A 25,777-nucleotide genomic window follows, 5' to 3' on the forward strand; every position below is an offset into this window, starting at 1 on the left:
CATGCCCAAATAAGGCGCTTTTGGTCGGATCTGCGCGGGAGAGGGCACGTCTCAAACTCGAGGGAGAGGACTAGACAGCGAGAGGAACCGCGTCGGGGGCGACCCCCAGTCCACCGCAGGGGCCTGGCGCGCTTAGGAGACCCCTTTTGGCCACAAAATCGAGTATGACAAAAAAGGGCCAGCGGGGGCGCTTTCCCTCCAGGGCCACTTGCCGGAATGTACCAGGGACTGAGAGACGTCCGGAAAAGGCTGCCTCGCTCAGAGCGCTGCGCCAGGCCAGACTAGGGAAGCGGTGACCTCGTGGGGGCGTGAAGGGGGACCTTTCCCCTCTCCGGGGCTTCCACCTAGGCGCGCCCCCCCGCTGTGAACGCCGCCGCCCGGGTGAAGGGGAAACTGGCCACGTTTCCGGACCTCGGCGGGGCTCACGGTCTCCGGTTTTCACCCGGCTCTGTCTTGGAGCCCCGAAGGGCAAAAGACAGCAGCCCCGGCACCCGGGGACTGTTCCTGCACCTCTGCCTTCCTCCGCTTGGCGTTTGCGGGAGCCTTGGTAAAATCCTCCCTGTTTCTCGCGCGCGCCTCTCTCTCCAGCTTCTTTTTCTTGGATTCTCGCCTGTCTCCTCCCACAGAGGGAAAAAAAAAAAAAGGTCACGTATGTTTGGAAAAATATGTAGGTCAGTGGAACATTTCCTGCACTGGTGCAAAAGGAGAGGAGGGCAGCGGAGGAGGGGAGGGAGAGGCAGAGTGGAGCTCCGAGTGCCCGCTCCTGGCCGCAGCCCCACACCCCACGTGCCCCTGCTGGGGAGGGGGGCAATTAGCCGGTTCCTTTCCATCCTTGACCCATTTTCCGGACCAGCTACGTTCGCCTTAGGACAGGCACCGGTTATTCCTCCCCAGCAGTCGCTGCTGTCCTCCGCCAAGCACCGCTCGCCCGCATCTCCCCCGACCGCCAAGCACCGCTCGCCCGTAACTCCCCCGACCCCCCGCCTCCTACCTGCCCCTGGGCCGCACCCCCGCAGCTCACTGAGAAATCGCAGTGGTCCCCGCAGAGACGCACTTTGTGCCCTGGGTCGAGACCCGCGCGCAGCCCTGCCCTTGGAGGACAGTGTGTGTGGGGGGGGACGGGGGGGTGACAGTCGCGTGCTCGTCCCCCCTCACCCCCGGCGCGGGACAGCAGGGTGGCAGCCCGCACTGCGAGGGTCTACACTAGGCGGGGGCGGAAGATTCCTTGTTCCCCCCGAGTGACAACTTTAATGGGACCTCGGCTGGCAGCCTCTACTCCACTTGCCTCTCCTCCCGGCCAGCTCACCTGGAAGCACAACCCCTCACTCCCCCAGCCCCGGCGCCCAACCCCGACCCTGCGCCCCAGGCCCGACCCCGCTGCGCGTCCCTTGCAGCCCAGCAGAGGCGGCGGCGGCGGCGGCCTGGGGACTCGCGGGTGTCTGCACCGCCCAGGGAAGCCGGGGGTATAGGGGTCCAGAGATCCGTCTGCCTGCGGCGCGCGCGGGGTGCTTGTTCCAGGCTGGGTCGGGGCCAGGAGAGACCCCGCAGGCGCAGGCAGGCGAGGGAAGGAGGGGAAGGAGGGGAAGGAGGAGGAGGAGGAGGAGGGGGGGGAGGAGGGGGAGGTGGAGAGGGAGGAGGGTGGAGGGAGGAGGCAGGGGAGGAGGCAGAGGCGGAGGCGGCTCTCCCCGCCGGCTCTGCGTGCGGAAGAGTTTGCCGCGCGAGCAGCCGGCCTCTCGCAGGAGCCGAGGGACCCGCGCGGCTGCGGCCCAGGAGCGGCGGCCGCGGAGCTAGCAGACCCGCAGCCGCGGCGGCGGCGGCGGCGGCGGCGGCAGCAGCGAGAGCAGCGCCTCCCGCCGCCGCCCGGGAGGAGCTCGCCGCGCCCGCTCGCCGCCTCGTCTCCCAGCGGCGGCGGGAGGCGCGTCTCCCCGGCCCAGTCCGCGCCCGGCCCCGCGGGGCCGCTCCGGCCCGCTCCGAGGTAAGGGGCCGCGCCTAGGGACGCGGGGGACCCAGGGTGGGGAGTACGTGCGCGCGGGGTCGCAGGACTCGGTCACCTGCTTGCCAGCGTGAAGGACGCGCGGGGGCGGAGGGGCGCTCAGGCGCAAGGCTGCGCGGCGCCGGGGACCCCGTACGCGGGGGCGCGGAGAGGTGGGTTCCCCCCCATCACTGTCAGGCCGCTAGGGGCTTCGCGTCCTGCAGGAGGTAGCAACCGCTGGGCCGGTGGGCTCCGGGCGCGTCTTGACGCAGAAGACAGAGGACTGGGCACCCGAGCCTCGGAATTTGGGGGTCCTCGGGGTGTCCGACAGGGTGGACAGGGATCGTGCCCCAGGGCCACAGCTTTGGGGATTGCCCGCTGTTCTCTTCGAGCCCCATCGCGCGACCCTCCGAAACGTCAAGCGTCCTGGACCCCGGGAGAGTGTGGCATGCGCGCCCTGGGCCCGCGGTCTCTCGGAGTCCCTGGGTCGGAATTGGTTCCTGGCCGGATTGGGTGTGGAGTCGGTGCCCCAAACCCCCGTGCGCGCAGAGAGGGTGCAGCCTGGCTCCTCGCATCTCTGCCCCCACCCCCACCCCGGAGCTCCCCAGTTTGGATGTCTGCGTGTGGTTTTGTTGGGAGATGTGCCCCTTTCCCAGCCGAGGAGGGACGCACCTTTGACCTTTCTAAAGAGCTGGGCAGGTCGGTAACCAGGGAAGGGACAGGCACCACGGGGCTAAATTCAAAACCAGTCCCGTTCCTCTGCTTGCCACTCCTTAATTGCTCAAGGTAAGAAAGTTTGTTTCAGCCCTGTGATTCATAAATAATTAGTAACTAGTTTTGTTGATTAAGCAAGATGGAAACCTTGAATATACACATGCAAGTCCACGAAGGCTAAACACTCCCGAGGTTGTATCCGGGAGGCGTTCGTACGGAAAGTTAGAAGCCCTGGAGTTCAACAGGTGTTCACGAGGGTCCCGGAGAGGAGTTTCGTCTTTATCCGTTGCTTTGGCATCCACCCCAACTTCATTAAAGTGGTTAGCCTGTTTTCTCACAGGTAAAACATTGAGCACTTATTAAATTAACTTAATCAGCAGAGGCGAGGTAAACCGTCTTGATCGTTTAGAACCCAAACCTTACTTTCCTTAATAGAAAGGTTTTTCCTGTTTGGACTTCCCAGGTAATTAGTTCTAAAGTAGTTCCCAGCAAGAAATCTCTGCCGGCACCTCTGTGTCTCTCGCTGTAGCTTGGTCCCCATCAGTGAATTGACCAACTAATTATGGCTTGCATTAAACACAGAGCTGCCCTCCTTGGGAGGCACTGTTCACATTCAAGCGCACACACTAGCTCCATCTTTCTGCCACTAAGATGTCCTTAGAGGAAAAAGTTTGCCAAAAATAACCCCCAAATAAATAGTGTAATGTTTGAAAGAGTTATCCTGACCTGCGCCCCTATTTTACAAAAGCAAAAATTCAGTGTTTCACTACAGCGCTAAACCAGGACCAGTAGAAGTATTGGTATCTCTCAGCAGTCTCCTTAAAGATTTAGTTAAAAATAAAGTGTGCAACATAAAGACATTCAGTAATTATCTTCCATCTCACGGGGAGATGTGGAGTGTGGCTTAGAAGAATTGTAAATGCGCTGCTTTTAGCCGTTTGCTTCTTGGAAATCGATGCCTCTATTTATTTGCTGGTCTGCCCCACTGTGCGTAAATGTAGAATCGGTTTTATTCTCACTGCTTCCCAGAGGGGCTCCTGTGGAGGTGAAAGAAGGAAATACATTCTAGAGGAAATATGTTATTAATAAAACGTTACCTCCCAAAGAGTTAAACACGCCAAAAAGAACCAAGTGAGGCTTTACTAATTAGTGGTCTGGTAAGAGAGTGGTCAGATGGTGACTGAATAATTGATCTTTATATAGAAAACAACAATTGTTTTTAAGCTCATTTGGTTCTCTTAGAACAGTTTGGACCCTTTTAAAAATTTCTGGCTGTTTAATAATGCAAATGATGAAAATTGTCAGAGATAACACATATCACCTGACATGTGCTATGTTTAAGTTGAATTCACCTTATTTTTTTTTTAACAATCTTTCTTAACTCTTGGTAATCTTTATAGCTCACTCAACACTGCAACTTACTAGGTTAAAGACTGAAAGTTAATTTATTCAAATTAAAATAATAAGACATGCATATACTTTTTAATATAACCATCTTTACATGTTCATTTTTTTCAGAATCTTGCATTTGAACCTTAAGAACCCAAAGGGCTAAGTCTTCTTTCTTAATTTTTAAAAGAAGCATGTGTTTTGTTCTTTACATGAACCGTCGGTTCTCCCAATGTGATCACGACACTGTCCCATGCTGATTCCATGCACGGTGCAACTCTTTCCCAAGAGAGGTCAGATTTCGAGGTGTTGAAAATAGCCCAGTGACTCAGTATTCTTGGCTCCTTTATGCCAACGGTTTAATTGGCTGCATCATAGCAAGCATCTAATTGAGTTTCACATTTAAATAGTGGATGTGGTACTTGGTGCATTATTTGCTTACAGAAATGTCTGATTAGCATATTCCTGATCCTCGTTCTATTTGTAGCAAAGATGTGAGGTCAGGGACGGTCACATTTCATATCCCCCACAGCATCTCATCCCGATGGGACCTTGTTCAGAATAGATGCTCAGTAAATAGGTGTGAGAAATGAGTTGAATTGTTGGTGATCACTATCCAAAGGTTAGAAATTTCTGAATGCTAATGGGGTACTTAACTACGAGTAATTCTATTTTAAATCTCAAGGTGTTGATGATTAATAGTATCTCAGGGCACTAAATAAACATGTATTAAATGTGAGCGTATGTTTAAAGGGGGGAATTTTTAATGCAGTCTTTAAGGCACTGCTGCTTCTCACTTGAATTAACTGAGAGTGAGGACCCCTTGGCATTGTAAGCAAAGTCATTTCTTAGGTAAAGTTCCCCCAGAGACCACTTGAACTTTTGTAAGTCTTAAAACAATGGGTGGTTCCATTTGATGGTTCAGAATAGAAAGGAGAGTGTTGATCCTCTACACTGGTATGAAAAAAATCTGTGTATAAGGAGATGGAGGATGCTGGATATCACGGTGCCCTGGAATCACCTGGGGCCCTTGGCAAATGCAGATTCTAACTCAGGATGCCTGGGAGAGGACCTGAGCTGCATTTCTCACAGCTGCCGGATGCTGCACGCCGCAAGGTTCTGAGATGCACTGAATCCATCCAGTTCAGCATGTTTACTGAGCATATACCACATGGAGAGCCCAGATGATACAAAAATAAGATGGGGTGTACCTGCCCTTGAGGAGCTAACAAGATGAGGTGCGAGGGAGAGAGAGAGGGATTGTAAACTGAAAATGAGGTTCTGGGATGCCATTCTCCGGGGGGGGGGGGGTGGCCAGAAAGGGGCCCAGGAAAGGAGAGTTGCTGGTAGGGCTTCCACATCGCTGACCTTGACCTGTAGTCATATTTGAATGGAGAGCCTTGTGACTTGGCAAGAAATAAAATGCAGATTTTGAAGTCAGACCTGGGGTAGCGTCCCAGCTCAGCTATGGCAATTTTTAACCTCTCTGAGACTCAGAGTCCTTGTCAGAAAAACAGTGCGAATGATGCTAACCTTGCCAAGTTTGTAGGATTACCAGTCAAGGACGTGTGTTAGGCCTAACAAAAGTGATTGCTTTTATTACCGTTGACAGGCGAGAGGAGGCTAGAAAGCAAGGAGGACGAGGAGGGTACTCAGATATGTTCCATGTAGTTCACCAGTTAGAGATTCAATTTGGTTAACCAGCAAACCCAAGGCCGGCCGTGGAGAACCGGGCCAGGGCCGGAGGGCAGGCAGCTGTGGAAGCTAATCAGAGGCAAAATGGAATTATTGGGAGCATGCTTATCTCCACCCTCTCCTGCAGTCCCTGGCTTCTGGTTTGCTTTGTTGATGGCCCTTCCTAGGATATTTTCATCTGAAGCTGTTCCTGGTACTTAAGCTGTAGGTTCTGTTGATCAAGACTGCTAGCGGCAATCTAGCGCTCTTTAAAAATGTAGTGGAGAGGACAAACAGCCCTCCCCTTTGAGGGGCATTGGTCTATTCCATGGTGGGTCACTTTCTAGGATCAAAGCCATCGGTCCATCTTTTGACCACAGTACAAGTTACTTGAAACTAGTGCCGGGCGTGTTGGAATTCACCTGGGGTGCCTTTTATGCTTCGCACTCTGAGATAATTGCTTCCTCCTGTCGTCTGGGAGAGATGGATATTGCAAGGCAATGGTGCCCTTCACCCTGATATTAGGAGGGGTCACCTGGGTGGCCCTGAAAACACTTTAACCAACGTCACTCTGATTTTTTAAAATATATTTTGGGATTCCATGTATTATTTGCAAAGACGATTTCTCTGCTACCATTTGCCTTCCACACTCCCTAAAAGTAAATCTTGAAAACCAAGTTCTAAGAGAATGGCAATGGCAGTTTGATGTTTCAGGGGAAGGAAAAGTAGAGGAACCCCTGGAGCCAAGGCAGGCCTGGGTGAGGATGGAGAGGAGAGAGGGAGAGGAAGGCATCAGGCGTGGGAGTACCGGGATGGAGATGGGAGTAGTGATGGAAGCTGAAGCTGAGAGGTTGGGCCCCAGGACCCAATTTGTGGACTTTGCTGCTTTGCTGAAGGCCATGGCAGATAATGTTTCCAGACCACTGAAAATCATCCAGGCATCCAGAAAACACAGGCCCATCTAAAGGCAGACAGGTGACAAGGTGACAGAACCTAGTGGTGTGATTCTTCTAGCCTCTTCTGAGCCAAAAATGACATGCACAGTTTTATGAAGGATATTTGAGTTCCTTGGTGGTAAAATATTCAGAGCTCGAGGTCATCTGAAAAACTTATTGTTTTTCTGTTTGTGAAAGTACATAGTTTTTGGAAAAGATGAAAAAGAAGGAAAAAACCCCCCACAGTTTCAAGATGTATTTTCTGTTCAGTGTTTTTTCGATGTATTAAAATATTTTTATAATAGTTTATCTTAAAAAGCACATGGATATAATCTTGTAAAAGTTTTCAAATATTACAGAACCATTTCTAATAGAAAGAAAAAAATCCCCTTTGTCCTATGGCCTACCCAGTAATCATTCCGTCAGCTTTTATTTGCCTAGCAGAAAGTGGATTTTGTAAAGTAGAGTGCAAACCCACACCTGCCTCAGGAGGTTTATCTCATTGGCCATGCAAGTGAGGGTGGGGCTGCTGTCCTTGCCAGTGACTGGCTCAGGGTGAGCATGTGCACCCTGTTCTAGCCAATAAAATGTGAGGGTGGGCTACTGGGAGGCTTCTGGGAAAGTTTCCCTGGTCTTAAAAGAGGCAAGGAAGGAAACAGCTCTTTCCTTCCACTGTTTACTGTGATATGAGGCCATAATGCCTGCAAACTGGGCAGGCATCAGCCATCAGAGGGACTGGGCCAGGTCTCAGCTGACCTGTGGAAGAATGCAAAGGTGAAGAAGGGCAGGGAGCGGGGCGGGGGGGGTCTCTGTGGTGCCCTTGACCTTCTGAATTACACAAAGAAGAGTCTGTTTTCGAACACTTGTGAGATCATGAAACCATTACCAGATGAAGCAAGGTGAATTGGATTTTCTGTTGTAGCCAAAAGCATCCCATAACTCTCCACCCTTCTCAGGAGGTAATGACTGATAACCATGGGGCATGTTCTGCTAGTCATTTTTGGTGCATTTACGTATACACACACATACACTTTTAAAAACTAAGGCTGGGTGTGGTGACTCATGCCTGGAATCCCGAAACTTTGGGAGGCTGAGGCGGGCGGATCACGAGGCCAGGAGTTCGAGACCATCCTGGACAACACGGTGAAACCCTGTCTCTACTAAAAATACAAAAATTAGCTGGGTGTAGTGGCACATGCCTGTAATCCTAGCTACTAAGGAGTCTGAGGCAGGAGAAGCGCTTGAACCAGGGAGTCGCAGGTTGCAGTGGGCCGAGATCCTGCCACTGCATTCCAGCTTGGCAACAAAGCGAGACTCTGTCTCAAAAAAATAAAATAAAAAAATAAAAACAACTCATTGTATGTATATTATTTAGCAACTTAATGTGGCATGGAATTTTTATGACATACCTTCTTTATTTTTAAAGGCTACAGAGTATTATTCAGAAGTACAAATAGGACATTATTTAACCCATCCCTATTAATAAACAATCTATTGAGTTTTGTTCCCACTTTTTCACTATTACAGTTTTTGTATTAACTTCCTTATTTGTATATCTTTGTGTACATTTCAAGATTTTCTAGGTCAAGGATTATTAGAATTCCTGGGTAAAGGCACATCTGTTTGAAATATTGATAGATGCTGCCAAATTGGGGACTAAAAAAGCTATGCCTGTTAACCGCCTCATCTACAGTGTGTGAGGGTGACTTGTCTGCATTTCTTAACTAACACAAGATATTTTCCAGCTTTTAAATCTTTTTTTATGCATTTTTACATGTTTAAGGTAATACCGTTTATAGTTTTCTATTCTGGTTGTTTGTCTTAACCTGAACATAAGCATTTTTCCATGACATTAAAAATTTAAATTAAATTTTATTGGCTACATAATAATTATACTTGTTTTTGGAGTGTTTCGATGGTACATGAAGATGCAAAGGAAATATTTGAAATAGAGGTTGTCTATGAAAATTAAGTGGATATGATCGACCTTGCAGTAAACCTGAAAGATTTTCTGGAAATGGTGTTGGGAGACACACCCCTCCGGTGATATGTTTCCAAGAAAACCCTGAGGAGATGGCCTTGCAGGTCTTTCTCAATCCAGTCAGATGGTAGGCTGCCTCTAGCAGTTCTAAGAAGCTTTGTTGCTTTTAAAATCCATCAGATTTACAGTCAGACAGGTTCTAAATTCAGTTCTCTGAATGTACAGTAGTTACGTAAACACTTCGTACATTGCATGAGACATAGCTGAGAAATGCCTTTGCTGTATTCTTCGAATTTTTTTTCAACTTTTATTTTAGATTCAGGGGATACATGTGCAGGTTTGTTACCTGAGTATATTGCATGATACTGAGGTGTGGGGTATGAATGATCCTATCACCCAGGTACTGAGTGTAGTACCCAACAGTTAGTTTTTCAGTCCTTATCCCCTGGCTCCCTGCTCCCTCTAGCAGTCTTCAGTATCTATTGTTGCCATCTTTATGTCCACAAGTACCCAATGTTTAGCTTCCACTTATAAGCAAGAACATGCAGTATTTGGTTTTCTATTTCTGCATTAATTCACTTAGGATAATGGCCTCCAGCTGCATCCATGTTGCTGTAAAGGTCATGGCTTCATTCTTTTTATGGCTGCATAGTATTCCGTAGTATATATGTAACACATTTTCTTTATCCAGTTTACTATTGATGGGCATCTAGGTTGATTCCATGTCCAGTAGACATGGACATGGAATCACAATTGCTATTGCGAATAGTGCTGTGATGAACACGTGAATGCATATATCTTTTTGGTAAAATGATTTGTTTTCTTTTGGATAGATACTACTATCAGTAGTGGGATGGCTGGGTCAAATTAGTAGCTCTGTATTAAGTTCTTTGAGAAATCTCCAAACTGCATTCCATAGTAGCTGAACTAATTTACATTCCAACCAACAGTGCATTAGTGTTCTCTTGTCTCCACAGCCTCTCCAGCATGTGTTTTTTTTGACTTTTTAGTAATAGCCATTTTGGCTTGTGTGAGATGGTACCTCATTGTGGTTTTGATTTGCATTTATCTAATGATTACTGATATGGAGCATTTTTTCATGTTTGTATGTCTTTTGAGAAGTGTCTGTTCATGTCTTTTGCCTATTTTTTAATATGGTTTTTGTTCTTTTGCTTGTTCAGTTGTTTAAGTTCCTTATAGATTCTGGATATTAGACCTTTGTTGAATGAATAGTTTGCAAATATGTTCTCCCATTTATGTAGATTGTCTGTTTACTTTGTTGATAGGTTCTTTTTCTGTGTAGAAGCTCTTTAGTTTAATTAGGTCCCACTTGTTAATTTTTGTTTTTGTTGCAATTGCTTTTGAGGACTTTCTTTTCCAAGGTCAGTGTCCAGAGTGATGTTTCCTAGGCTTTTATCTAGGATTCTTATGATTGAAGTCTTATATTTAAATCCTTAATTCATCTTGAGTTAACTTTTGTATATGGTGAAAGGTAGGGGTCCAGTTTCATTCTTCTGCATATGGCTAGCTAACCTAGCCCCATTTACTGAAGAGAGAGTCCTTTCCCCATTGCTTATTTTTGTCAACTTTGTTTATGCTCAGATGGCTGTAGGTGTGTGGCTTTATTTCTGAGTTCTGTATTCTATTCCATTGGTCTGTGTGCCTGTTTTTGTACCAGTACCGTGCTGTTTTGGTTACTATAGCCTTATAGTATAGTTGGGTAATATGATGTCTCCAACTTTGTTCTTTCTGCTTAGGATTGCTTTGGCTATTCAAGCTCTTTTTTGGTTCCCTGTGAATTGTAAAAGAGGTTTTTCTAGTTCTGTGAAAAATGACATTGGTTGTTTGATACGAATAGCATTGAATCTGTAGATTGCTTTGGGCAGTATGGGCATTTTAATAATATTGATTCTTCCAATCCATGAGCATGGAATGTTTCTCCATTTGTTTCTGTCATCTATGATTTCTTTCAGCAGTGTTTTAGAGTTCTCATTGTAGAGATCTTTCACCTCTTTAGTTAACTGTATTCCTATGTATTTTATATTTTAATGGCTACTGCAACTGGCTGCAAATGGAACTGATTTTTTGTTTGTTTGTTTGTTTGTGAGACAGAATCTTCTTCTGTTGCCCAGGCTGGATTGCAGTGGCATAATCTCAGCTCACTGCAACCTTCGCCTCCCAGGTTCAAATGATTCTCCTTGTCTCAGCCTCCCAAGTAGCTGGGGACTACAGGCACGCACCACCATGCCTGGCTAATTTTTGTATTTTTAGTAGAGACAAGGTTTTGCCATGTTGACCAGGCTGGTCTTGAACTCCTGACCTCAAGTGATCCATTCGCCTGATCCCAGAGCTTTTGAACTGTGTTCTTGATTTGGCTCTCAGCGTGGACATTATTGGTGTGAAATAACATAGAAATGCTACTAATTTTTGCACATTGATTTTGTGTCCTGAAACTTTATTGAAGTCATTTGTCAGTTCTGGGAGACTTTTGGTGAAGTTTTTTGGGGTTTCCTAGCTGTAGAATCCCATCAACAGCAAAGAGAGTCTGACTTCTTCGTTTCCTATTTGGATGCCTTTACTTTCTTTCTGTTGCCTGATTGCTCTAGCACTTCCAGTACTGCATTGAATAGAAGTGGTGAGAGTGGGCATCCTCATCTTGTTCCAGTTCTCCAGGGGAATGCTCTTAAAATTTGTTCATTTCTGCTAGAGAACAGAGGAAAGCAAATGAAATGGATAAAACTCATAAGAAATGTTAATCACCCTTCAGGCAAGGGCACATTTGAAAAGCACCACTCTTGGTCATGGACCTCTGATCATCCTTCTACTTTCTCACTGCTAAGTGATAGTGTGTAGCCCAGGAACACCCACCACCTGCTGTCCTCCAATAGGAAAGGAAAAGGCAAGATGACAAAAGGGAAAACCTTCTCAGAGTCAATAGAGACCACACACACAAAAATACCTTGAAAGCAAAAAAACAAACAAACAAACAAACAAAAACCTATCAGTAGACTTCCCAGGGACATCATGAGGCAGCCAGCATAGCTCTTTGGTCTTTGTTGCATGTATTGAGGTATCCCAAATATCCTAACGGGAATAGAATTATTAGTCATCAAACTACATGCAGTAACATGACAGGTGGTAGAAGAAACTTCGAGACCGCCAAGAAATGAGAATGCCTCCATTTTTTATTAATTTTTATGAATGTCTATATTTTTGGCATACAAATGCAAACATTTGTTTCCTCCTTAATTCAGACAGCTTAACTCCATTTATTTTTATTTTATTTTATTATTATATTGTAAGTTCTAGGGTACATGTGCACAACATGCAGGTTTGTTACATATGTATATGTGCGCCATGTTGGTGTGCTGCACCCATTAACTCGTCATTTACATTAGGTATATCTTGTAATGCTAACCCTCCCTCCTCCCCCCACCCCAGGACAGGCCCGGGTGTGTGATGTTCCCTGCCCCGTGTCCAAGTGATCTCATTGTTCAGTTCCCGCCTGTGAGTGAGAACATGCGGTGTTTGGTTTTCTGTCCTTGCGATAGTTTGCTCAGAATGGTGGTTTGTAGCTTCATCCAACCCAGCGGCTAGTCATGATTCTCTGACACGGACTGGAGTCCTTTTGGAGTATTTTCACAAATAGTCCCCATCAGTAGAAGTCAGATCTGTCTTTAGTGTTACATAGAAACATCCGTCCATTATTTTTTCAATCTCAGAACCTGATGGCTTCAATTTTCCATTATTCCATCATGGAGGGTAAAGACCTTTTAGAAGCAGACAGCGTCATAGGCCCACACAGGTCATGGGGCAAACAGTGCTGATCACTGCCTGTTGACAGAGTGTTGACAGTAAGGGAGGGGAGGAAACATTATCTTGTAGGTAGAGAGGATTTTTGAGGAGGTGGGTTGGAGTGAGGACAAGGGGAAGCCAGTCTGTCTGCTACATTGATCTACCAAATCTTATGTTTGGGCCGGGCACTGTGGCTCATGCCTGTAATCCTAGCACTTTGGGAGGCTGAGGCAGGTGGGTCACTTGAGGTCAGGAGTTCGAGACCAGCCTGGGCAACATGGTGAAATCCCTTCTCTACTAAAAACACAAAAATTAGCCAGGTAAGGTGACAGCTGTAATCCAAGCCACTTGGGAGGCTGAGGCAGGAGGATTACTTGAACCCAGGAGGGAGAGGTTGCGGTGGGCTGAGATTGCGCCACTGCACTCCAGCCTGGGTGACAAAGTGAGACTCTCTCAAAAAATAAATAAATATAAAAATAAAATAAAAATAGATAGTAGTTTGCCACGTCAACAATTCCGTTTGTGTTGTCTACGAAAGACATGGCATATGGTATCATCTGTTGCTGCAAAAGATGCCTAATTCCTTGGAGATCAAGATCTAATAACAAATATGAGGAAAACTTTAAACCCCAAGTTGTGGGGTGTGTGGTAGGGTGGGGGCGGATGTGTCAACTGGAGCCTTGCTGAGAACTGTGCAGCTCTGTCAGCTCATCTAATGACCAAAAGCAGATGGAAGTTTTTATGTGACCTCTCCAAGGCCTCCTTAATGGTCAGAGAGAATTTTCCTTTTATGGCCTCCCCGCTTTCCCCTTCATAGCATTGTGGGAGAGAGAAATTTATTCACAGCCAATTTGCGTGGCAATTTTGTTGAGGTTTTATGATCTCTCAAGCAAAATACAATCTTTTCTCATTTGATCTGAAAAGGCACCACTTTTGGAGACTCTGTCCAGGGGAAGCACAGGAGCCCTGGATTTGGAGTTCAAGGTGGCCTTGATGAAAATAGGCCCCTATCCTGCATTTTGTTTTCTTCCTGGCTTTTCCATTCTCTCAAACCTGCAAACCCATGCTCTTCTTGCCTTCGTTTGCTGTCATTTACTCCCTAGCATGCTGATTCTCAGCTCCCAGGGCCCCAAGTCCTTAACTTGCTCTCCAGTTATTCCTGGGGTGCTTCCTGGCAAGGCTCCAGCTGCTGGCATCATTGCTCTTGTCCCCGTGTGTGCGTGATTCTCATGACCAAGCTGGGCTCTGCCTGGGCCTGTGATCCCCGCTGAATCCCCTACATCTCTCCATTCCATGGAGAGAATGAGAGAACTGCTGGCTCCTGACGGCCAGACAACAGATATGAGCCCCTCAAAGAGAGTCTCAGGAAACTCACCACACCCTGAGCCATCTGTATCTCCCTTCCCGCCCTGGGCAGGTCGTTCGTCATCCTTGTCCCCTGATTTCTGTAGAAACCTGCTCTAAGCACTTACCTGGCAGTTGCCATGCTGCACCTGCCCTGGCAATTGTTGGGTCCTCCTCAGCCAGGGCCTGCTGCTATTGCTCTACCGGTTCAGGGAGTCATGTTCCTGGTGCTCTGCGGAAAATGGGGATTTCTTGGGCAGCAAGGTGGTGCACTCCAGTGTGCTCCACATCTGTTTGGGTTTGCGCTGTGTGGTATATACACAGTCCCTCGGTGGGGGTTGTTGGTTAGTCTTCCAACTCTGCAATAGGTTTCTCTCCTCTCGCCATGCCTGGTCTAGGAGCATTCTCATCACGAGAACGTTGCTGCTGGCCCGCTTAAGAGACCTGGATTGGCCCCTGCCTGGCAAAGACCCAGGCAACAGTGGAGGTTCCTAGTGCAGGAGACGCCCTACTTAAATTTTAAAAGGAATAGTTCATTCTTGGGCTCCCAGTTTCTGGGAAGCTGTGCTGTGTTTGCCTGAGTTAGCTGTCCAAAGTGGTCAGCTATCTAACCTCTTCGTACAAAATCTCCTTGTGTTTCCCTCGTGCCATGTGTCTAAGCACATATCTCTATGAAGCAACGGCATTTCGTTATTTCATTGCCCATTTGGTACTTCTTTGGGTGGTATCATTCGGATGTGCTTCCCTGAGGCGATGTCTGTTTTCTAACAGCTCAGACTTTGGCAGCTCTTGTATCTGTTGCAGCCTGTTTATATGAGACACCTATAAAAACATTCAGCCTGCGCCATGGGTGTGCCAGCAGCACCCTGTGACCGGATTGTAAATCACAGCGTGTGAGTGACCATCGCCGTAGGGGCCAGGGCACTTTGAAATGGTGTAACGAGGACAGCACGTGACCCATAGCAGAAAGCTTTGACACCCTGATATGGTCACTGTGACCAAGTGACCTTGGCAAGTTGCATAAACGCCATGACTCAGTTTCTTCATCTGTGAAAGGGAGATACTGATACTCAGGATGAGAATCAAGAGGAGAGAATGCTTGTTAGAGTTTCACAAAAATGAAAAGTACTGCTATTGATTTATTTTGCGCTGTGCAGTTCACTCAAGCTCTTGCACACCCAGCTGGGTAAATGCCAGCCTCAAGGTGTTTTCTTCTTGAATGAAGTACTTGGTTTTTTCAGACAAGGTACATTCCAGCAATTAAAACCCCAACATATCCCAGTGTTCTCTTGAGAGCTAACGTAAAGTGGAGGAAGTGAAATACTTCAACTCTAGAAGCCAAACACTCAGAAAGTCTTGGCAGCTGCTTGGGGCTGCACAGCGTGCTTTTGAAAGCTTTTGCCATTTCTAAGAGCAAAGTACCCTGATAACCTTTTGTGTCTGATATCTCAATTCAAATCAAATAGCCTCTGTGTAGCCCATGGATTCTGAGATTTTTATGGGATGTGTGGGGCTGTTTTGCCATGATGAATGTGACGTGTGCTACTTCGTGTGGCCTTTTGTTTTTTTTTTCTAAAGAGGCTTGGCTTGCAGCATGGAGGCTCAGCTCCCGCAGTTCTTAAAGGATCCTATTGTTTGTCTCCTATGTCAGGATCCTCTAAAGAGTAGGGATCACCTGGTTTTCAGTGGAATCAGAAGTTTGTTCTTTAGATTGGAGACACACTCCCAATTCTGGTTAATACGTTGGTTTGAGGTGGAGGGAGAGAACCCCAGTGATCATCTGGTACAACGTGGTGTACCTTCTCCAGACAAAAACCAGAGGCTCAGAAAGCAGAGAGGCCTTTGCTGAGTCCTGGAGCTTGCCTGGCACCGAACAGACCTGCCAACCCCTTCCTGGTGGCTCAGTGCTTCTCTTTCTCTGATGAGCCCTGAAGAGGCTTCCTCACCTGGAGAATCAGGGGTTTCTCAGGCCCTGCTTCCAGAGAGTCCGTAAGAACCAGGCTTTCTGGGCTCAGCCGGTGCGCCCTCCACCCAGAGGTTTTACGGGGGCCACGCCACAGGCCGACTGCCCGCTCTGCCTGAATCGCCTTATCTCTCTGTGTGCTCTCCACAATCTGCTCTCTGCCATGAGTGGCATAAGATAAGGAAGGCTGGTTGCTAGAGGCAGCTGGGTATAGGGAGAAACAAGGACAAGGATGGATACGGACCGTCCACTTAAGTTCTGGGAACTGGCTGACTCTCTTAGGCGCGGACATCTGACTTTTTTCAGATAAACAAACTGAACGCACAGAGCTCCTTCATGCCTGTGAAGGAGAATAAACTGCCTACTTACTTGACCAACTTTTAATAGTGCTTCTTGTGTATGCCAGGCGGGGTCAGGGTCAACTGCAGGATTTTCTCACCCACACTTTTCAATCCCATAACATTGCCATCCTTGGCTATCCCTTTATCATTTTTCTTTTCTGTCTCTTTCTCTCTCTCTTCCTTCTTTCTTTCTTTCTTCCTTTCTTTCTTTCTTTCTTCCTTCCTTCCTTTCTTTCTTTCTTTCTTTCTTTCTTTCTTTCTTTCTTTCTTTCTTTCCTTTTCTTTCTTTTCTTTTCTTTCTTTTCTTTCTTCCTTTCTGTCCTTTTTTTTAGATGGAGTCTCATTCTGTCGCCTAGGCTAGAGTGCAGTGATATGATATTGGCTCATTGCAACCTCCGCCTCCCAGGTTTGAGCAATTCTCCTGCCTCAGCCTCCTGAGTAACTAGGATTACAGGCATGCGCCACCATGCCCAGCTAATTTTTTTTTTTTTTTTTTTTTTTTTTTTTTTTTTTTTTGTATTTTTAGTAGAGACAGGGTTTCACTATGTTGGCCAGGCTGGCCTCAAACTCCTGACCTCAAGTGATCTGCCTGCCTTGGCCTCCCGAAGGGCTGGGATTACAGGCATGAGCCACCGCACCCAGCCCCTGTATCATTTTTCCATAACGATTGAGGCAAGGTAAAAATATCGTCAGGTCCAAGGATCATTTGGGAATGGGGAACCCTGTGTTCGACAGTCATTGTTACAGACAGGAGTTTGCTCATCTGCTTTGACAGCAGTCACTGGAGGGAAGCACTGTGCTATTCCCATTTTCCATACAGGCCACCGAGGCGCAGGTAAGTTAAATGACTGGCATGAGGACAGTCAGAGCAGGAACTTGAATTTCACTGTTTAGAGAAGAACCAGAAATAGAACAACTCGTTTTTATTTACTTTTTCTGAAATGTTGCTTTGAAGAAAATAGGATGTGTGTACACCAAATCCAGCATCTGAGCCTGCCTTCTTGAGCTTCAGCAGTTTTTTCTTGAGCAGGAGGTCACCGTGTGGCGGCTGGGTGCACGCCGGGGTAGGAAACCACTCCTGTTTGGTGTTCATGCTCGACTCCACCCTTCGGAGGGGGAGGCTGTGTGTGAAAGGGTACAAAAGAGGAATGCTTGCAGGAAAATCTTTTTTAGGACAAAATCATTATTCTGTTCCTTGCTGTCTTTTAGTAGCGAACCAGCTTTCCAAAATTGTTTCTCTGGCTGTAATAAGGATTGTTAAATCAGGACACTCGTTATGTCTCTCCTCATTTTGGAGTCAGGTACATCTTTCTTCAGCTGAGCTCAACCTAGAAGCCAGCAGGGAAAGGTAGGGGCCAGCCTCCTGGACCACATTTGTAAAACACCTTTTCACCTGCGTCTCATCATTCTGTGCCCGGAAAACCCAAGATGGACTGAATTTATGGGGAAGTCTCCTAGAAGTCATTCAGGATCACCCCAAAACATATCCTCCTGCCCCTTTTCCCCTCCATACCTAAGCACAGACCTCAGCGCTCAACGTAATATAAAGGAAATACATGCAAGCAAGATATTACAGACTTTTGAATAACAGCGTTTTGTAAGTCATTGTTCCTCAGTTTGACTGCTGGGGAGTATCTCCAAAGTGATCCACTTAACTAATTAAGGGAAGTTCAGAGCATCCCAGCCCCACTCCCGCCACCAGCCTAAGTTGTAAGCAGGGATGCCAGGCGCTCTTTGCGAGATGGCAGTGAGGAGCCCAGTTAGGTTACTTTCGCTTTGTCTACCTTCCTGCTGCCACCGTTTATGAAAACAGAAGCAAAATCTGAACATAAACATCAGTAAAGTAATTGGATCGACATACATATAGACACATAAAATCAAATTTGCCCTAGCGACCTTACTTCGATGTGTACCACCCCCCTACCAGAGCGGTGGGAACAGCCACCTAGTGCCTTCTCAGAATAAGCATATTACCCTGACCCGAGTCATTTCTGTTTTGTTTTCTTCTCCCCACCTGGAATCCTTGAATAACACCTGTCTGAATTATTCTGGGCTGTAGATCGTTTCAGAGAGTTCTAGGAAACAATACTGAAACTGATTTCAGAAGGCTTTTCAGCTGGAAGACATGGCCACTCACGCCTGCGCCTGGGGACAGTGATGGTAGGGGAGGGTGAGGTTGGGATGACCTGTTGTAGGACCAGCCATGGAGCAACAGGGTCAGGAGTTAGCGATTCAAGGGGTACCTCCGAGTTCCCATTATGCAGGTCAGAGGTGGCTCTACCGGTGAATGTCCTTCTTTTTTCTGTACATACGGAATTTTTTTGCATCTTGGTTCCAATGCCTCCCTGGGTTCTATGGCATTGCAGCTTTGCCCCGTCGTGAAGGCAAGTCCCCAGGCCACATGTATAGTGTTGGAGGAAAGAGGTATATAGGGTTTGGGACGAATGGGGTTTTCCTCCATTTTCCCAGATGGGAAAATGTTTGGTCAGAAATATGAAAGAACTTTGAAAAGAACATGAGATGAGGTCCGTGAATTGTGAAACAAGGTGCTCCTCTTAGTTCTGAGGCAGATTTTTCAGGATCAAGAACTAAAACCAAGAATACCTTTGAACACTTCAGTGTGGCTCATCTGGTGGCCACACTCACATTGCTATTTCCAGTAAATTACATCGCTTACAGACACTAGAGCCATACAGCAGCGGGTCCCCATCCTTCCAGAGTTATTAATGTTCTAGGACAGATCTAGCATCCCAAGGAGATTTTATTTCAGCTAAAGCAGAAGCCTGAATTCACTTGAGTTCAGGCAGATTAGATAATTCATCCAGATTACTTGAGGCCCCAAATGGATCTGACAGTCTAAAAGTTAGATTGTAAAAGGCTATATTGATCCTAATATCTTATTCTCTTTGTTATACCTAACTATGGGTTTCCATTTTTCTTTTGTTTTTTTGAGATGAATTTTCGCTGTTGTTACCCAGGCTGGAGTACAATGGTGCGATATCAGCTCACTGCAAACTCCGCCTCCTGGATTCCAGCTATTCTCCTGGGATTACAGGCATGCACCACCACATCCAGCTAATTTTTTTGTATTTTTAGTAGAGATGAGGTTTCTCCATGTTGGCCAGGCTGGTCTCGAACTCCTGACCTCAGGTGATCCACCCTCCTGTGCTTCACTTTTGAAGTCCATCTTCTTCTGTAGACACTCTTAGAACCGTAAACAGCTACTCTGTGTTTAAATAACATTTTTTTCTTTTTGATGGAGTTTAGGATTGACTTGAAAATTGCTCATGGTTAGTAGATGCAGAGGGTGTGAAGGCAGATTTTTCTCATCTATATTCAGGGAATTTTATGCTTTACATGAACAGCAGATGTTAGTGGCATTACTCCGTTCACCTCTCTAGGCCCCCGGGCCTTTGCCCATACTGTTACTGCTGCCCTGGAACACCCTTCCTTCCATCATTGCTTGCCAATTCTTGTTCACCCTTTCGGACAGCTCTGGCTTCTAAGAGCCTGCCCACAGGGGTCGGTTGTCTGTCCTCTGGGCTCTGACAGAGCCTCCTGCGTGTCTGTTACCTGGCAGTATCTAGATTTTACAGTTCCAAGGTTACCAGTGTGGCGCTCTCCTTCAGTTAACTGCAGTGAAGACTGTCGGTTCCCGGGAGCGGGGACCCCACGTTTTTTCTCCCGTCTTTCAGGAGCTGCTGTGGAGTAGACTTGCTCCATCTGTGTTTATTGAACTGCACTGAAGGACAGGAAGCCTCTGTTCATTTGAACGGAGATGAACCTTTTAAAATTATTCATTTTTAAGTCCTTGAGATGCACCATTTTATTAAATCCACTTGTATTCAGAGACCCGGATTCCTCACAACCCTCTAATGCAACCTTCTGGTAACCACTTTATACCCCAGTCTTCTCTCCACAGCCCCCACTTTTTTTTTAAATCTTAATCCACAACAACCTCATGTTCCTGAGGCTTTGGGGTTTAGAATCTGGAATTCCAGAGTCGATCTGTCAGAGAACATCAGATGCCTGTGAAGTCATCAGTTTCACAGTGGTGGGGCAGGGAACCTTGAGAACCATCTCCATCAGAGAAGGTCACGTGTGCAAAGAGAAAGAGCAAGGGGCAAACAACAGTTTGATTCCATTTTAGTTAAAAATAAAAAATGAAAAAGTGAAAAGAATGATCTGTCTAAATATAAGCATGAGGAAGTCTAGAACACGGTGCTTTCCAGTCAAGTTTGGAGTCAGGCTGCCTGGGTTTACATCTCAGCTCCACTTCTCCTTCACTGTGCAACTTAGGAAAGTGGCTTCAATCCAGGCTCTCCATTCCTCCTCTGTACGATAGGGATAATTGTAGGATCTGCTTCAGGATGTTCTGAGGATTCGCGGAGACAACATATGCAAAGCCCTGCAGTTGTGCCTGGCATGTAGTAAGCAAACAGTGCTTATTACTTGTTACTGTTCAATTTTCTAGACTGGGTACGATGACTCACACCTGTCATCCTAGCACTTTGGGAGGCCGAGTCAGGTGGATCACCTGAGGTCAGGAGTTCAAGAACAGCCTGGCCAACATAGCAGAACTCGGTCTCTACTAAAAAACAAAAAAATTAGCCAGGCATAGTGGTGGGAGCCTATAATCCCAGCTACTTTGGAGGCTGAAGCAGGAGAATTGCTTGACGAACCCGGGGGCGGAGGTTGCAGTGAGCTGAGATTGCCCCTCTGCACTCCAGCCTGGATGAAAAAGTGAAACTCTGTCGCAAAAGAAAAAAAAAGAGAATTTTCTACAGTGACTATGTATGCCCATGCCAAATATACCTATGAAAAATTTGGAGAAAGTGTTAAAAGAAGAAATCAAGCATAATCCCTATGCATGTGCCTAAGATCTGGCCCTGTGTAGAGGGGCCAGAGGGGCTGGTGACTTGTTGATGTGACCAATGACCAAAGGTTAGAACATTCAATAACCAGACTGACCCTCCAGAATTCCATCTACACACACAAAAATACATTTACACATACACATATACAAACATGCATATACACGTACCACATGCATACATACCTGCATATGTGTATATACATGCATGCACATGCATACACACGTGCACACACATACATATGCACACATGCATACACACATGCACACACATACATATGCACACATGCATACACATGCACACATATACATATGCACACATGCATACACACGTGCACACATATACATATGCACACATGCATACACACGTGCACACACATACATATGCACACATGCATACACACATGCACACATATACATATGCACACATGCATACACATGCACACATATACATATGCACACATGCATACACACGTGCACACATACATATGCACACATGCATACACACGTGCACACATATACATATGCACACATGCATACACATGCACACATATACATATGCACACATGCATACACACGTGCACACATATACATATGCACACATGCATACACACGTGCACACATATACATATGCACACATGCATACACACGTGCACACATACATATGCACACATGCATACACACGTGCACACATACATATGCACACATGCATACACACGTGCACACATATACATATGCACACATGCATACACACGTGCACACATACATATGCACACATGCATACACGTGCACACATACATATGCACACATGCATACACACATGCACACATATACATATACACACATGCACACATATACATATGCACACATGCATACACACATGCACACATATACATATGCACACATGCATACACATGCACAAATACGTGTATACACCCACAGAAAGACACATACATATGCACATACATGCATAGCATATACACATGCACATATATGCATGTACACAATATACATGTAAAGTGCACACATATAACTGCACATGTATGCATACTATACGTAAGTGCATGTACACATACACATGCACACACATGCATATGCACACACAAATACCTGTAGACACAAATACACATACACATGCATGCATAGCATATTCACATGCACATATGCATTCGCACAGTACACATATACACACATACGTGCATGTATGCACACCATACACGTACACATACATGGTCACACACATAGACACACACACAAGCCCCCAGGTGCCAGGAAGACTGGAGCACTGTCTTCCTAGGTATTTACATGTCCAAAGGGTTCATGAAGCCCAGATCATAGAGATAACTCTAGGTCTTAAAAGCCCAGACTCATGAGGCTTTCTGATCCCTCGAGATATTTTGTTTACACTTTAAAAGGTTGGGGTGAGAACCTAGGATCCTTTCCATCCCATCTCCAAGGAGCTAAAGGTTTCTCTCCCTTCTTTCTGCTTGGGGAGGGAGGCAGCCACTCCTGCATGTAGACGGAATGCACTGTGTGCCATCCCTTGTCAATGGGAACTTTGCCTGCGCCCACATAGAAAATTTCCTTCGACTGGCATCACCTTGCCTGTGGTCTGAGTGTGGGGGCTGGTGCTGCAGTTACTCTGGCCGTTAGTCACGGTGTGAGTGTCAGTAAAGAAAGGGCTCTTTTCCCTGGCCCAGCTGCCTCCTCTTTCTGCGGTATTCACTTACATAAAGTCCTCAGTCGTGCAAGGTGAGCAGCATCTCAGACCCTGCACAGTGTCACAAAAGCAGGTCCGTATAACTGAGCACTTCACTGGTCTAGAGAAACCTGTGTCCTGGTCTCTGGGATGTGTTGATGTGTTTGAGGAACCGGACGACGGGTCAGCACAGCCCACAGGTGCGTTGTTGAGAACAGGAGGCTCCATGTGGCCGCACCAGTGCTCCTTCTTTCAGCAGAGACATTCAGTGCATCAACAGCCAGTTTTGTAGCTGGATTCTTTTTACAGAAAAGTACAGTTCTATTATAATGAAGCGACTCTGTCCTAAGCTGTTCCTGAGAGGAGTAGAAAATCCTGGGATCGGCTAGGCGCGGCGGCTCACACCTGTAATCCCAGCACTTTGGGAGTCTGAGGCGGGCTGATCATGAGGTCAAGAGACTGAGACCGTCCTGGCCAACATGGTGAAACCCCGTCTCCACTAAAAATACAAAAATTAGCTGGGCGTGGTAGTGCATGCCTGTAGTCCCAGCTACTCAGGAGGCTGAGGCAGGAGGATTGCTTGAACCCGGGAGGCAGAGGTTGCAGTGAGCTGAGATTGTGCCACTGCACTCCAGCCTGGTGACAGAGCAAGACTATATCTCAAAAAAAAAAAAAAAAAAAAGAAAGAAAAAGAAAAAGAAAAAATGCTAGTATCTGTTCCCTGGTGTCCCCACTTTTGATCAGCCTCACCTGGGAATTGCATAGATTTTCTGATCAAAGTCCAAAGTCTCTGCTTGAGCTTTAATCATTGGCTATAAAACCTCCCCTGCCCCCAACATTGCACACACATTAAAATCAGATTACAGCCAGACAGCAATACAGTTTTGGGGGCTGAGGGGGCAGGTAAAAAGCACATTTTTAGATAAACAGGGAATCAGAGCCTCCGTTATGGGAAAATGTTTTGATAGTCTCAGGTAAAAGTCTGCTTAGAAAAATTTTCACTGTAAGTTTTCAGTATGTTTTGAGATAGTTTGTCCTATATACTGATACTTGCTCATTGTTGAAATGGCTCTGACCCTTGTTTTCTGTTATTTAACACATTAAGCAGAAGAAACATAAAATGCTTTCCAAACTTCAGTATTCACTTTAACGTTTTCTCGATTAAGAAAAATTTCCATTTCTCTCAAGGAAGTAGATGATATTTATAAAGAGATCTGAAGGATCTCTTTATAAAGGAAAATGGATGAGGTTTAGAAAGGATTCTGGCATGAAGGAATAATTCCTTTTCAGAATGTCCTTTATCTCACCCGTCAATCAGTTGTTCAGATGGTTTGAAAAATGAGAAGATGGTATCCTGATAAGCCATTCCAGAACTAAGGAATTCCAGCTCACATGTCTTCCATTTGCTCAGAAGGAGACAGAAATGGAAGATTAGGAGGATTAGATATTCCAAGAGGAGATGAGAAGAGAAATGGTGATGAAGATGACTGCCCTGATAGGGCCGGGTCACCCGTAGTACACAGACTCCCAGGGCCATGTCAGCTCTCACTGTCTGCAGGCTCACAGCCTGGCCACTCGATTTCTCCTTCAGTCCTGACCCAATTAAGAATAGGGTTTGTGTCATCAGCCCCATACTTAGTGAAGCGATTTATCTACCGAGCATTTGCCCAGCAAGTACCAGGCTCCCACCATGCTCAGCTCTGTGCTGGATGTGGGGTACCACTGAAGGAGGACTCTATGGGGTTAGGGGGAGGCTCAGGGCTAGGAAGGACCCTAAAGACCCTTGCCCAGGATGTTGGGAGAGTCAGGGGTTCTGATCAGCAAGTGTTTTGATAAATCTCCTTAAGCATATATTTTATACTTGGAACACCAATTTTCAGAGGATTAGAAGAAATAAATATACTCAAACGCTACAGAAAAGTTCACCTTTCTTTGCTCAGTTAGCCTCCAGTGGTACCGAGGAGGAGGGATCCGTGATTCTGAACAGTTTTCTGCATGATTCCCCGCCAACTCTGCAGCTATGAAAGGTGTAGGGTACCACACTGATACGCATCGACTGCAGAGTGCGTTTTGAAACAAACCCTTCATATTTTTCTTTTCCATTTAGCTCCTGTGTCACCAGATGAATATAGGGGAACGTTCGGTTGTTTGAAATCTAGATCAGTGAGTATTTCATATTGATGCTGTCCAGATGAGTCATCCTTAGTACGAGAAAGTGAGACGAGAGTGTTTTGTGATCGTTCATACTGGTCGTGTCTAGTTGCACCTCTTTCCAGAGGAACAGTTGACTCTTTCACTGAAATTAATTACTTTTCCTTGTGCCACTTTCGTTAGAGAAGGAGAGAGAGAGTCAAGGGTGAGGAAGGTATGAGAGACGTTGTACTGTGGGAATAAACAAAGACCACCCAAATGAGAACAGAGGCCATTTATCCAGAGCTTGCACTAGTGAGGGTGTCGGCCACCAGCACTTGTGCTTGGCAGAGACTTAAAGAAGGGCAGGGGGTGGGAAAGCCTCACGGTGGAAAGAGGGAAGGTTCCAGGCATGCCCTGATTGGAGGCTATTGGCGTGGAGGAGCTGCAGGTGGCTAACTAGCAATGGGGGCTCCTGTGTGGTCGGTTAGGGGAGCATGTTTGGCTCTCTCTGGTTGGTTCTAAGTTGGAAGCAGTGGATCGCGGTGGAATTAGGACAGTTGTCATTTAGTAATCAAGTCCTGGCCGGTTGGGGCTGATCGTTACGGTTTGGCTTCCTGGATGGTGGCTGGAGATAGAGGTCTGACTTCTTCCAAGTCTGACTTAGAGCAGGCTGGCTCCGTGCTGATTATTGTAGATGAGGGGCTAACTTCCTATACAGGTTGCTGCAGGCCAGGGATCAGGTTCTATTTTTTACATATGGTTTGCCCATTGTCCATTTGCACATTCAGTCTCTCAGTGCCAGTGTAGCGCTGGCTAAGAACAAACAACAGACCCAGCATACCGGTTGGCATAGGTTAACATGGGAGCCACCCAGCCAGGTAGCTAACTAGATGCACTCAGGCACTCACACTGCTCCGGTGGACGCCAGCTGGGGCCACACCGCAGCCATCCAATGTCAGCCCTG

At 46.6% G+C, this 25,777-nt stretch overlaps 1 protein-coding gene across 1 annotated transcript in view; it reads left to right on the forward strand.

Moving 5' to 3' along the window:
• Positions 1 to 1,872: 1,872 nt before the first annotated feature.
• Positions 1,873 to 25,777, forward strand: part of NPAS2 (neuronal PAS domain protein 2) — a 176,274-nt gene continuing 152,369 nt past the window's right edge. The window contains exon 1 of the mRNA XM_008008192.3: positions 1,873 to 1,975. The gene's annotated coding sequence lies outside the window, so the exon portion shown is untranslated. The remainder of the gene's footprint in view (positions 1,976 to 25,777) is intronic.

The sequence above is a fragment of the Chlorocebus sabaeus genome, chromosome 14 (genome assembly GCF_047675955.1).
Source record: "Chlorocebus sabaeus isolate Y175 chromosome 14, mChlSab1.0.hap1, whole genome shotgun sequence".
Lineage (NCBI taxonomy): Eukaryota > Metazoa > Chordata > Mammalia > Primates > Cercopithecidae > Chlorocebus > Chlorocebus sabaeus.